The sequence below is a fragment of the Oryctolagus cuniculus genome, chromosome 3 (assembly GCF_051225735.1).
Source record: "Oryctolagus cuniculus isolate XC-2025 breed Fujian yellow rabbit chromosome 3, ASM5122573v1, whole genome shotgun sequence".
Lineage (NCBI taxonomy): Eukaryota > Metazoa > Chordata > Mammalia > Lagomorpha > Leporidae > Oryctolagus > Oryctolagus cuniculus.
Genome location: NC_142869.1, coordinates 2048243 through 2062001, shown reverse-complemented (window position 1 = coordinate 2062001; position 13759 = coordinate 2048243). Strand labels below are relative to the sequence as shown.

Genomic DNA, 13759 nt, shown 5'->3' with positions numbered 1-13759 from the left:
TTATTAGGCACCTTCAGAAGTGAGACATTGTATCAGGGGCAGGGTTGTTAGGCACCTGTGTCCCACATTCCAGGGCTTGGGTTTGAGTCCTGCCTCTGCCTTCCTGCTAATGAGAACCCCAGGAGGCAGCAGGGGACGGGCCCAGAACTTGGGTCCCTGCCACCACGTGGGAGACCCAGGTGGCGTTTCTGGCTCCTGGCTTCAGCCAGGCCCAGCCCTGGCTGCTGTGGGTATTGGGAGAGAGCCGGCAGAAGGGAGCACTTTCCCTCTCTGTTTCTCTGCCTTCCCCTTGAATGAAAACAGCCACGAGGAACACGCGTGTCAGAGTTACGCCCTGTGCTGCCGGCGTTTCCCGTGGCCTTGTGCATCTGTGGTTCTGCTCTCATCAGAAGGGCTGCGGCCTGAGGAGGGGCCGGGTGGCCTCGGGCACTCCCCGAGACCCAGCCAGGTTCTGGAGGATGCTGGGGAGCAGGGTGGTCAGACCCGGTTCCACCTGCACAGTCTCGGGCCGTCCTGGCCTCTGATTCCGAATCTGAGCCAGAGGGTGTTGGACTGAGGGGCTCCCACCCAAGGGGCAGGGGGCTTCATTTGTGCTCAGGTTGTGTTCAGTGGGCTTGGCAAACCCGCTTGCCTTTCCTCGGGGAAGCCGTGGGTCATGCAGGTCCCAACCCCCCTCAGTGAGAGCTTCCTGACAAGGGGGCCCCTCCCTCAGTGCGACAGATGACGGCGCACAGTAGGCACCGCCCTGAGCATCCTGGATTACCAGGCCGGGTGCGTCCCCCAAACCTGGTGTGGACAGCCATGCCCCAGCGCCATGCAGTGCCGCCACCGGGGGTGGGGCTGTGGCGTGCAGGAGTGGGGGTGTCGACCACCAGCGGTTCCACCACTGGCATCCACGGGGGATTGCTGTCTGGGAAGTCTTGTCTTTGCCATGGCGCACCTGCAGGGAGGCCCAGCTGGACCAGGGCTTTAGTGTGAGACTGAGAAGTCCCAGGAGGACGGGGCGGGCGTTTCTGTGTCTGTAGGGAGGGGAGGACAGAAATGGTTGCCCTGAGGATCTCGTGAGAACCAGCGGGGCCATCAGACTCACCAGGCACAGGTTTACTTCGGCCAGGGTCAGCAGGGCTGTGCCCCACCTGGACGGCCAGGGAGGGACCCAGGGTGATGGAAACCCCGCGTCTGGGGTGGGAGGAGTACAGTAGGGGGGGTCACACATGGTTGTCACCCCCACCCAAAGCGCGGGGGCAGAGCTGACATGGAACCCCACTGCGTGACGAGGGGGCGGGGCCGCGTGGGGCTCAGGGTTGCAAGCCCTGCTCACAGAGCCACCGACTCCAGCCTTGTCCGTGAGGCATCAGGTGGAGGGGAGGGGCTGCGCTGTGGCCTCCAGGTTCAGCTGCTCCGCAGCGCCGGCATTCCCCCTGTGGGCGCTGGTTCAGGTCCCCGCTGCTCCACTTCCAATCCAGCTCCCTGCGAATGCACCGGGAAAAGCAGTGGAAGATGCCCCAAGTGCTTGGGCCCCTGCACCCACGTGGGTGGGAGACCTGGATGAAGCTCCTTGGTCCTGGCTTCAGCCTGGCTCAGCCCCAGGCCTGTGCAGCCATTTGGGGGGAGAACCAGTGGGTAGAAGATCTCTGTCCCACCCCCTCTTTGTAAATCTGCCTTTCAAATAAATAAATCTTTTCTTTTAAAGATTTATTTATTTGAAAGAGTTACACAGAGAGAAGAGGCAGAGAGAGAGAGAGAGAGAGAGAGAGAGAGAGAGAGAAAGGGAAAGGGAAAGGGAAAGGGAAAGAGAGGTCTTCCATCTACTGGTTCACTCCCCAGATGGCCGCAACGGCTGGAGCTGTACCAATCTGAAACCAGGAGCTTCTTCCAGGTCTCCCACGTGGGTGCAGGGGCCCAAGGACCTGGGCCATCTTCTACTGCTTTCCCAGGCCATAGCAGGGAGCTGGATCAGAAGTGGAGCAGCTGGGTCTTGAACCGGTGCCCGTATGGGATGCCGGTGCTTCAGGCCAGGGTTTTAACCTGCTGCACCGCAGTGCTGGCCCCAAAATAAATAAATCTTAAAAAGAAAATAAACATGCCAACTGCAGTGGTGATTCCTGGGCTGTGTACATGAGCAGATTTGATCTGAGAAGCCAAGAGAGAACTGTAGCGAGACCCGGAAGCAGATTCTAGGAGTTAGGTGAACATGGCCGAGAGCTCGGCCGGCTTGCAGGTCACCGCGGGGAGCGAAGGGAATCGCAGGGCAACACGCGGCGTTTGCCAGCGCGGCGGCTCTTCCCAAACATGGGAAATGCGTGTTACACCTGGATTTAAACACACACGATGAGGTCTGTGCATCAGTCTCAAGTTATCGTTTAATTCCATTTTTTCAGTTTTTTTGAAGCATCCTTGTCTATGTTCACAATGTCTTTCTGTCAGCTGTGACCCATGGATTTGCTCCTAAGTCCTCGGCGAGGAGGCACCGGCCGTGTCGGGAGTCGCGCCAGCTGTGAGGTCGCCATGGCTGCGCCTGGCAGTGTGGGGCCGGCAGGTGCGGGTGGTGCACGGTGGGGCCGGTGAGGGTCCGTGTGCAGTGGATCCAGAGCAAGCGGCAGCTCCCGGGAGCAGGAAGGGCAGGGGGCAGGTGCTGCAGTCAGAGGCGCATTGGAGATCTCCCCTCAAAGGGGCCCTGGCATCTTCCTCCTGTCTCCAGGACGCCCTGGGCTCCGGGCAGTGGGGTGCTCTTCTCGGTTCCCACGTCTCTGCCCTCAGGCAGGTGGGAGAGAGCCGGAGTGGCCCCCGTTCACCCCGGACTAGCCAGCAAGGGGAGGGAGCACCGGCCGGGTGATGATGGATACGGATCTGGACAAGCTGGGTCGGCACCGCCCACGGGCCCCAGCTGGGCTGGGTGAGCAGCCGCCGTGTGCAGGCTCGTCCGGAACCGGGCACGGAGCTTCCTTATGCATGCGACGCCTGAGCCTGCTCATCTGTCTCAATGTCTTCCAGTCGTGTCGAGCTCGGTGCCCTCGCCCGCACCGGGGACAGGCCTGTGTGCGTGTGTGTGTATGGGGGTGCCGAGGTGCTTCCTAGCTGCATCTAATTTAAAGCACCTTTAGCTGAGTGGTGCAGTGAGAAGGATGTGGCTAAAACAAATAAAAATCAGAGCCGGATCAAAGTGCATGCACAAATGTGTTCCTTCTGGAAGTGCTTCTTCCCGTCCCTGCCGCTCCCGCTGCCTGCCCGCCCCCCGGCGTCTGGGTCCCGGGGATTCTTTTGTGGCAGGGCTCCAGGACGCCCGTCCTGGCCTCCCCGCGGGCGATCCCGGTTTCATCTCTGATTGATGGGGCGAGGGCCCCGGCAGCGCGCGCTCCGAGCAGATCTGAGGCCGTGCTGATGTCCTGGTGGGCAAGTGAAACGTCACATTAATCAGCGCTTTACGAGCAGTTCAAAGACGCTCGTAGATGTCGGCCCGGCGCTTGTTTGAAGCACAGAGCCAGGGCTTTCAGGATTTTATCAATAACCTGCGGCCCGGCTCCCCGCCCCGCCCCACGCGCCTCTTCCCCGGTTGCTGCTGGGTGGAATTTTCCATGAGAATCGGATGCAGCTGCAGGAACCCGAGGCCCCGTCCAGTGCTGAGCCGCGCTGCACACGCGAGTCGCAGGGGGCTTGGAGACGTGGCAGGTCCCTCTGGGCGCACCCTGGAAGGGCCTCCAGCCAGGGGCACTGGTTGCCTGTGACAACTCAGACCAGGCAGAGAAGGGGGCACATTTGGGGTGGGCCCTGGGGTGCAGCGCTCTCCTACTTTCTGCCCCAGCCCGCGTGGGTGATTCACCTTGGGTGGTCCTGGGTCAAGAAGAGGCCGTGAGCAGCCCAAGCTCATGTGAGCGCCCTCTCTCCAGCCACTCATCCACTTGACCCTGGGCAGGACCCTGATTGGCCCTGCCTGGTCACGTGTCCAGCCCTGGGCAAACACTGCACAAAGCCATGGAGTTCTGGGATTGGCCAGGCCGGAGGACCTGCTCACTGCATGCATGTGAGCATGTGTGGGCATGCACGTGTGTGGGTGTGCATACATGTGTGCACCTGTGGGTGTTCATGTGTGTGGGCACACATGCATGTGTGCAGGGTATGTGGGTGTTTGTGCATGTGTGTGCACACATGCGTGTGGACTGAATGTGTGTGTGGCTCATTCCTCAGGCCTCTGGAGGCTTCGTGACTGCAGTGCTGTCCAGGGACGGGCTGTGAGGTGCTGATTGAAGAGGTGTCAGTAGACGCGTCTAAGGCCTGCGTGGTGAGTGTGTCAGCGCGCGTTCAGCATGGGCTAAGCTGCTGCGGGAAGCCCACACTCCTATCAGTGTCTGGGCTCCAGTCCTGGCTCTGCTCCTGACCCCAGCGTGCTGCCCCCGTGCACCCTGGGAGGCAGCAGTGACGGCTCAAGTGCCTGGGCCCCTGCCAGCCACGTGGGAGACCCCGATGGAGTCCAGGATCCTGGCTTTGGCCTGGCCCAGCCGTTACTGCAGGCATTTGGGAGTGAACCAGTGGATGGAAGACCTCTGTCTCTCTCTGCCTCTCGGATGAGTGGATGCTTGCACACGTGTGACAGAAGGGACGCGTCTCCTCTTGTCCGGCTCCCGGGCAGTTTTGAGCCCCCAGAAGGGGTGGGTCTGCGAGCTTGCCTGACTTAGCGCCCCAGGAGCCCTTTGCCGTGTGCGCCGGGCGTGTTCAGCATGGTGATCCTGGTGGGGCCGGGAGAAACCTCACACAGTCGAACCCTCGGACACCCTCCACCCGAGAAAAGGACAGATAAGCTGACCATGAGGGGTAAGGAAGGGCCCTGCCCGGCTCTCAGAGCCTGTGGGGTGCCGTCCGCCGCTGTGACTGCTGGCGTCCCTGTCTCCCCAGCCCTCTGACGGTGACCCCTGTGCCTGTGTGCCCAGTGGTGCTCTCGCCTCCCGCTGGCCTGGCATGGCTGCAGTGCCCGGCTCTGCACACCCGGCTGCGGCTGGGAGCTGCTGGCCTCTCTGCGTGGGAAGTGGGCTCTGTCACTTCTCCATCTGCAGACGGGGCCAGAGCCCACGGCACCCTGTCCTGCAGCGGCTCTCCAATCATGGCGTGGAATTTGTGACCCCCGTCCTCAGTAGTCCACGAGGGGCGAGAGCAGGCGCCTTGCCTCAGCTTGCCTGTACAGCACCGAGAAGCTCCCTGGGTTCTCCTGCTCTGGGGGAGGGATGCTGAGCTGTGCTTTCCTGTTTCTCTTTTAAAGATTTATTTATTAGAGAGAGAGGGAGGGAGGGAGGGAGGGAGGGAGAGAGGTCTTCCATCTGCTGTGTCACTCCCCAGATGGCTGCAATGACCAGGGCTGGGCCAGGTGGAAGCCAGGAGCCAGGAGCTTCCTCTGGGTCTCCCATGTGGGTGCAGGGGCCCAAGCACTTGGGCCATCTTCTACTGCTCTCCCAGGCCACAGCAGAGAGCTGGATCGGAAGTGGAGCAGCTGGGGCTTGAACCGGAGCCAGGAACTTCTTCCAGGTCTCCCCCGTGGGTGGCAGGGACCCCAGACTTGGGCCATCTTCCACTGCTTTTACCAGCTCATCACCAGGGAGCTGGACTGAAAGCGGAAAGCCGGGACACTAACTGGTGCCCACGCGGGATGCCGGTGCCACAGGCAGCAGCTTTACCCACTGCGCCACAGCGCTGGCCCCGCCGAGCTGTATTTCTGATTTACGTAGATCTGTGAGAGATTCCGGAACAACAAGGAGGGCAGTGCTGATGATGTGGGCCGAGTGTGGTTTAGGGATTCTGCAGGAGACGGAAGCAAGAGCTGGTGGAAGTGAGGGGCCTCGTGCTCGGCTGCCTGGGGGTCCCCCGGTTCCACGTGATGGTTTAGGAGGTGACTGGACCCGGGCCTCTGCCGTCCTGGATGGGATTAGAGCCCGTGTGAGGGCCCGAGGGAGCCACATGGCCCTCAGCACGTGTGGAACCTGCCGGCACCTGGGTCTGGGTCATCAGCCTCCTCCTGTTGTTTGCAAACCCCCCAGTCTCAGGAGGTCCCGCAAGGCCCTGAAAGGACATATAGCTCTAGAGAGGCAAGAAGGGACGAGAGGGCCCGGGACAGCCGCGAGCTGCCTCCGTCCGCCTCCCGTTGTGTGGCAGTGCACCTGCTGCTGGGTTTCCTCCAAGACGAGGCTGGTTCTGGCTGACGTCTGACGTCCCCCAGTGCAGTGTCTGGGTCTTCTGGGCTCCTGGGAGGCCCTTGTGCAGCTGCCTGCGTGGCCGAGGAGTGCGCGGGGCCAGGTGCATGTGGGAGGAGGGGCGGAGCTCCGCTGACCACTGACCGCTGACCCTCTCCTGTGTGGAAGGCGAGAATGCACCGGTGAGAGCTCCCTGCAGCCCCCTCCCTCCGCTGCCCCAGGAGGGAAGAGGGCTCGTGGGAGCTGTGGGGGTGACAGCACAGTGGGAGCTGAGACAGGGAAGACGCGGAAGCAGCCATGCGCCACGGCAGGGCTTCAGCTACTGTCAGACGGTGTCCACAGTTGGACACCAGACAGAGGGCTCCCCAAAGCCCCACGATGAAGGAGTCGGAGCTGCTGAGCCATGTGAGGGGCAATGGCGGTGCGCGAGAGGGAGCCGGGGTGTGTGAGGAAGAGGCACAGGAAACAGCGCCAAAAGGAACAAAAGCGGAATGCTGAGCTGCGTGCCCCGAAGTCCTGGGGTGGGGAAGGCGCCGGTCTCAGCGCGGCTCGGGGGTCTGAGGCTGTGCCTTCAACAAGCAACACCCCCAGGGCACCCCCACCTGCAGGATGAAGGAGGAACCTCACAGGACTCAGGGTGGGGGGGGGCCAAAGGGCATTCAAGAAAGGCACAAGTGAGGCCGGGGAGAGGGGTCCAGCTCCCAGCCCCGCCATGCAGAATGGGCTCCCCTGGGGGAGGGTGCTGGCCCCTTGTGACTGAGTCACCTCCCAAGGCCGTGCGCCCCCGGGGCCAGGGTTCCGATGCTTGCACTCTGGGGGCGGCAGACGGTCAGCACACAGCAGCCCTGGGGGACACAGACGGTCAGCACACAGCAGCCCTGGGCACACAGATGGTCAGCACACGGCAGCCTTGGGGGACACAGACGGTCAGCACGCAGCAGCCCTGGGCACACAGACGGTCAGCACACAGCAGCCCCGGGGGACACAGATGGTCAGCACACAGCAGCCCTGGGCACACAGACGGTCAGCACACAGCAGCCCCGGGGGACACAGATGGTCAGCACACAGCAGCCCAGGGGCACACAGACGGTCAGCACACGGCAGCCCTAGGCACACAGACGGTCAGCACACAGCAGCCCTGGGGACACAGACGGTCAGCACGCAGTAGCCCAGGGGGACACAGACGGTCAGCACACAGCAGCCCAGGGGGACACAGACGGTCAGCACACAGCAGCCCAGGGGGACAAAGATGGTCAGCGTGCAGCAGCCTCTGCCCTAAGCAAAGCCTTGTTTCCCTTCCCCTCTCTGTGGGGCTGAGGGACGGTGGGGGGAGCCCGGGCCACCAACATGCCTACTGGGCCAAGGCCCTGCTGCTGCCCCGGCCCCGCGTGGCCCTGCCCGTCGGTGGCACCCGTGGCACCAGGTGAGCCTGCAGACAGAGGTGGTGCTGCCCTGCCAGGGCAGTGGGTCAGTGCTGGGTTCCATGTCCTGGCGACAGTGCAGGCCACACTCGAACTACAGTGTAAGGAATATAAAAATAAAAATTAAACAACAAATTGGAAGCAGACGGAGCACCAGCTTCTTTGGGAATTAAAACCATCATCTCACGGATGAAAGGGAAAAATCGAGTCAGCATTGACAAAATATTTAGAGAGGAATGAAGTCGGGAGAGCATGGCGGAGCACATTGGCGGCAGCTCGGGCTCCCCGGGGAGGCGCCACGGCGTTCAGGCTGTCAGAGGAAGTTAGGGGAGAGATTGCTCGAAAGAAAAGACAAATGAGCCCCAAAGTAGAAGGGACTGAAAGTAAGAGCAGGAGAGAAGCGGGAAACAGGAACTGGGGAGCAGCCCAGAGCCGTCCTCGGTCACTAGGAAACGCAAGAGGAGCCACGCCCGCCACGGGAGACCTCGGCCAGGAGAGCTGAGCGCCCCCGATGCGTGACCTTGGCCAGGGGAGCCAAGCCCGCCACACATGACCTCGGTGAGGGGAGCTGAGCCCCCCCATGCGTGACCTTGGCCAGAGGAGCCGCGCCCGCCATGGGAGACCTTGGCCAGGGGAGCTGCGCCCCACTATGCGTGACCTCGGACAGGGGAGCTGCGCCCCACCATGCATGACCTCGGACAGGGAAGCCGCGCCCCACCATGTGTGACCTTGGCCAGGGGAGCCAAACCCGCCACACATGACCTCGGCCAGGGGAGCTGAGCCACCCACGCGTGACCGCTGAGTCCACCACGCATGATCTTGGCAAGGGGGAGCTGAGTCCACTACGCGAGACCTCGGATCAACCAGGATTTGAGGAGAAAAGTTCTCTCCATCTTGTACTGAGTGTGAAAACGTGGGTGAGGGAGAGAACTTTCTAGGGAGGTGTGTACTGGCAGAACCCCTGAACGTCCGCATCTAGAGAAATCGCCCGAGAAAGCTGAGGAGTCACAGCAACAAATGGGGGCTGTGTGTGCAGTGTGTGTGCATGGTGTACACGTGTGCTGTGTGTGCATGGCGTGTGCAGTGTGTGTATGGTGTACACGTGTGCTGTGTGTGCATGGTGTACACGTGTGCTGTGTGTGCATGGCTGCATGTGCATGGCGTGTGCAGTGTGTGTATGGTGTACACGTGTGCTGTGTGTGCATGGCTGCATGTGTGCATGGCATGTGCAGTGTGTGTATGGTGTACACGTGTGCTGTGTGTGCATGGTGTGTACACGTGTGCTGCGTGTGCATGGCTGCATGTGTGCATGTGTGCAGTGTGTTTATGGCGTACACGTGTGCTGTGTGTGCATGGCTGCATGTGTGCAGTGTGTTTATGGTGTGCACGTGTGCTGTGTGTGCATGGCTGCATGTGTGCATGGCTGCATGTGTGCATGGTGTGTACACGTGGTGTGAAAGGTGTGTGTGCATGGCGTGTGCAGTGTGTTTATGGTGTGCATGTGCATTGCAGGTGGTGTGTGTGCACATGGCATGTGCAGTGTGTATGGTGTGCATATGCACTGCGTGTAGTGTGTGTGCACATGGCATGTGCAGTGTATCCATGGTGTGTGTGCGCATGGTGTGTGCAGTGTGTGTGCAGTGTATCTGTGGTGTGTGTGCACTGCATGTGGTGTGTGTGCACTGCATGTGCAGTGTATCTGTGGTGTGTGTGTGTGCACTGTGTGTGCAGTGTGTCCGTGGTGTGTGTGTGCACTGCGTGTGGTGTGTGTGTGTGCGGCATATGCAGTGTGTCTGTGGTGTGTGTGTGCACTGCATGTGGTGTGTGTGTGCATGGTGTGTGCAGTGTGTTCGTGGTGTGGGTGCACTGCATGTGGTGTGTGTGTGCGTGGCATGTGCAGTGTATCCATGGTGTGTGTGCACTGCATGTGTGTGTGTGTGTGGCGTGTGCAGTGTGTCTGTGGTGTGTGCACTGCATGTGGTGTGTGTGTGCATGGCGTGTGCAGTGTGTCCATGGTGTGTGTGTGCACTGCATGTGGTGTGTGTGTGCGTGGCGTGTGCAGTGTGTCCGTGGTGTGTGTGTGCACTGTGTGCAGTGTGTGTGCATGGTGTGTGCACTGCATGTGGTGTGGTGTGTGTGGCGTGTGCAGTGTGTCTGTGGTGTGTGTGTGCATGGCGTGTGCAGTGTGTCCATGGTGTGTGTGTGCACTGCATGTGGTGTGTGTGTGCGTGGCATGTGCAGTGTATCCGTGGTGTGTGGGTGCACTGCATGTGGTGTGTGTGTGTGTGGCGTGTGCAGTGTGTCTTTGGTGTGTGTGTGCACTGCATGTGGTGTGTGTGTGCATGGCGTGTGCAGTGTGCCCGTGGTGTGTGTGTGCATGGCGTGTGCAGTGTGTCCGTGGTGTGTGTGTGCACTGCATGTGGTGTGTGTGTGCATGGCGTGTGCAGTGTGCCCGTGGTGTGTGTGTGCATGGTGTGTGCAGTGTGCCCGTGGTGTGTGTGTGCATGGCGTGTGCAGTGTATCCATGGTGTGTGTGCACTGCATGTGGTGTGTGTGTGCATGGCGTGTGCAGTGTGTCCGTGGTGTGTGTGTGCACTGCATGTGGTGTGTGTGTGTGCAGCGTGTGCAGTGTGTCCGTGGTGTGTGTGTGCACTGCATGTGGTGTGTGTGTGTGTGGCGTGTGCAGTGTGTCTTTGGTGTGTGGGTGCACTGCATGTGGTGTGTGTGTGTGTGGCGTGTGCAGTGTGTCTTTGGTGTGTGTGTGCACTGCATGTGGTGTGTGTGCATGGCGTGTGCAGTGTGTCCGTGGTGTGTGTGTGCATGGCGTGTGCAGTGTATCTGTGGTGTGTGTGTGCACTGCATGTGGTGTGTGTGTGCGTGGCATGTGCAGTGTATCCGTGGTGTGTGGGTGCACTGCATGTGGTGTGTGTGTGCGTGGCGTGTGCAGTGTGTCTTTGGTGTGTGTGTGCACTGCATGTGGTGTGTGTGCATGGCGTGTGCAGTGTGCCCGTGGTGTGTGTGTGCATGGCGTGTGCAGTGTGTCCGTGGTGTGTGTGTGCACTGCTTGTGGTGTGTGTGTGTGCGGCGTGTGCAGTGTGTCCGTGGTGTGTGTGCGTGGAGCCCTCCACCTTCTGTCCTCTCTCGTGTCCTCCAGCTCCTCTAACACAACTGCTTGTTTCTGGGCACAGTGCCTCCCCTTGGCCGGCGTTGGCCGCCTGCACTGCTGCCCCAGGCCCACTCCCAGCCCTGTGCCTGTGCTCAGGGGTACACGCCAGGACCCCCGGAGCTGAGGGAGCTTCACACAGCTGGTGGTGAGGGTCCTCCTAGCCCAGCCCCCTCCTCTGCTCAGCCTCACACTGGTGAGCAGGCGTGTGCACGCTCAGGTGACGCGTGGGGCTGTCCCACTGCTGGAGGCCCTGGGCCCAGCCTGGTTGTGTGGGTGGAGGTCCTGGGCCCAGCCTGGTGGTGTGGGTGGAGGTCCTGGGCCCAGCCTGGTGGTGTGGTGGAGGCCCTGGGCCCAGCCTGGTGGTGTGGGTGGAGGCCCTGGGCCCAGCCTGGTGGTGTGGTGGAGGCCCTGGGCCCAGCCTGGTGGTGTGGGACAGCTCGCCAGTCCCTCGTCAGGGTCCCAGGACTGGGGCTGAGCCCCTCTCGGCTCGCAGGGGGGGGGAGTCCTCCTCCCCTCAGAAGGGGGGCTCCTGGGGGAGGGTCCTGCTTGGGGCCAGTCCCGTAACGCAGCCTGACGCTGGCTGCCCCACACCGCCTGCTGGGACCCTCGGGGGACCCCACGGAAGTCTGGAAGGTGGGCGTGGGCTCACCCGCAGCTGCCCCAGCAGGAAGGGCACAGGGCTCAGGACACTGGAGCCCCGTGGGGTCCCGGGCCAGGGGCAGCCCCAGGAGGTACCTCTGCCAGCTGCTCATGCCCTCCCGTGGCGAGGCCCTGACGCGCGGGACCAGGGTAGCGAGGGCTCTGGGACGGGATGGCTCCTGCAGGGTCTGGGGACAGCGAGTGCTGAGCCCTCCTAGCCACGGCAGGGGACCCGGTGGCATGGCTCGGGTTCCCGTGGCATTTGCGCTGTGCTGTGGTCCTTCGGCGAGCTCGGCCCAGGGCTGCTTTGAGGAGGGGAGAGTCTGTGCGGTATTTGTATTTAACGAGATGAGACTGGGTGAGGTCCCTGTAGCCACTATTCGAAACAGCTGAAGGTCAAGGTGTCAGCCTGGGCCCTCGGGAGGAGAGACCCTCGCTCGCTCTGGGCCCTGGGGAGGAGAGACCCTCGCTCGCTCTGGGCCCTGGGGAAGGAGACCCTCGCTCGCTCTGGGCCCTGGGGGAGGAGAGACCCTCGCTCGCTCTGGGCCCTGGGGGAGGAGAGACCCTCGCTCGCTCTGGGCCCTGGGGGAGGAGACCCTCGCTCCCTCTAGCCCTGGGGGAGGAGAGACCCTCGCTCGCTCTGGGTCCTGGGGAGGAGATACCCTCGCTCGCTCTGGGCCCTGGGGGAGGAGACCCTCGCTCGCTCTGGGCTCTGGGGGAGGAGAGACCCTCACTCGCTCTGGGCTCTGGGGGAGGAGAGACCCTCGCTCGCTCTGGGCCCTGGGGAAGGAGACCCTCGCTCGCTCTGGGCCCTGGGGAGGAGAGACCCTCGCTCCCTCTAGCCCTGGGGGAGGAGAGACCCTCGCTCCCTCTAGCCGTGGGGGAGGAGAGACCCTCGCTCGCTCTGGGCCCTGGGGAGGAGAGACCCTCGCTCGCTCTGGGCCCTGGGGAGGAGAGACCCTCGCTCGCTCTGGGCCCTGGGGAGGAGAGACCCTCGCTCCCTCTAGCCCTGGGGGAGGAGAGACCCTCGCTCGCTCTGGGCTCTGGGGAGGAGAGACCCTCGCTCGCTCTGGGCCCTGGGGAGGAGAGACCCTCGCTTGCTCTGGGTCCTGGGGAGGAGAGACCCTCGCTCGCTCTGGGTCCTAGGGAGGAGAGACCCTCGCTCGCTCTGGGCCCTGGGGAGGAGAGACCCTCGCTCGCTCTGGGCCCTGGGGGAGGAGACCCTCTGGGTCCTGGGGAGCAGAGACCCTCGCTTGCTCTGGGTCCTAGGGAGGAGAGACCCTCGCTCCCTCTAGCCCTGGGGAGGAGAGACCCTCGCTCCCTCTAGCCGTGGGGGAGGAGAGACCCTCGCTCGCTCTGGGCCCTGGGGAGGAGAGACCCTCGCTCCCTCTAGCCCTGGGGAGGAGAGACCCTCGCTCGCTCTGGGCCCTGGGGGAGGAGAGACCCTCGCTCCCTCTAGCCCTGGGGAGGAGAGACCCTCGCTCCCTCTAGCCCTGGGGAGGAGAGACCCTCGCTCGCTCTGGGCCCTGGGGGAGGAGAGACCCTCGCTCCCTCTAGCCCTGGGGAGGAGAGACCCTCGCTCCCTCTAGCCCTGGGGAGGAGAGACCCTCGCTCGCTCTGGGCCCTGGGGAGGAGAGACCCTCGCTCGCTCTGGGCCCTGGGGAGGAGAGACCCTCGCTCCCTCTAGCCCTGGGGAGGAGAGACCCTCGCTCCCTCTAGCCCTGGGGAGGAGAGACCCTCGCTCCCTCTAGCCCTGGGGGAGGAGAGACCCTCGCTCGCTCTGGGCCCTGGGGAGGAGAGACCCTCGCTCCCTCTAGCCCTGGGGAGGAGAGACCCTCGCTCCCTCTAGCCCTGGGGAGGAGAGACCCTCGCTCCCTCTAGCCCTGGGGGAGGAGAGACCCTCGCTCGCTCTGGGCCCTGGGGAGGAGAGACCCTCGCTCCCTCTAGCCCTGGGGAGGAGAGACCCTCGCTCGCTCTGGGTCCTGGGGAGGAGAGACCCTCGCTCGCTCTGGGCCCTGAGGGAGGAGACCCTCGCTCGCTCTGGGCTCTGGGGGAGGAGAGACCCTCACTCGCTCTGGGCCCTGGGGGAGGAGAGACCCTCGCTCGCTCTGGGCCCTGGGGAGGAGAGACCCTCGCTCGCTCTGGGCCCTGGGGAGGAGAGACCCTCGCTCGCTCTGGGCCCTGGGGGAGGAGACCCTCGCTCGCTCTGGGCTCTGGGGGAGGAGAGACCCTCGCTCGCTCTGGGCCCTGGGGGAGGAGAGACCCTCGCTCGCTCTGGGCCCTGGGGGAGGAGAGACCCTCGCTCGCTCTGGGCCCTGGGGGAGGAGACCCTCTGGGTCCTGGGGAGCAGAGACCCT

The 13759-nt window shown here is 62.9% G+C and overlaps 1 long non-coding RNA gene across 1 annotated transcript; it reads right to left on the bottom strand.

Annotated features, from left to right (window-relative positions):
• Positions 1-1854: 1854 nt before the first annotated feature.
• Positions 1855-12197, bottom strand: LOC149127237 (uncharacterized). The gene is made up of 3 exons (XR_016231317.1): positions 11499-12197; positions 6144-6333; positions 1855-3386 (listed from the first exon to the last, which is right to left on the bottom strand). It is a non-coding gene; the product is annotated as an uncharacterized LOC149127237 (long non-coding RNA).
• Between the last annotated feature and the right edge of the window lie 1562 nt (positions 12198-13759).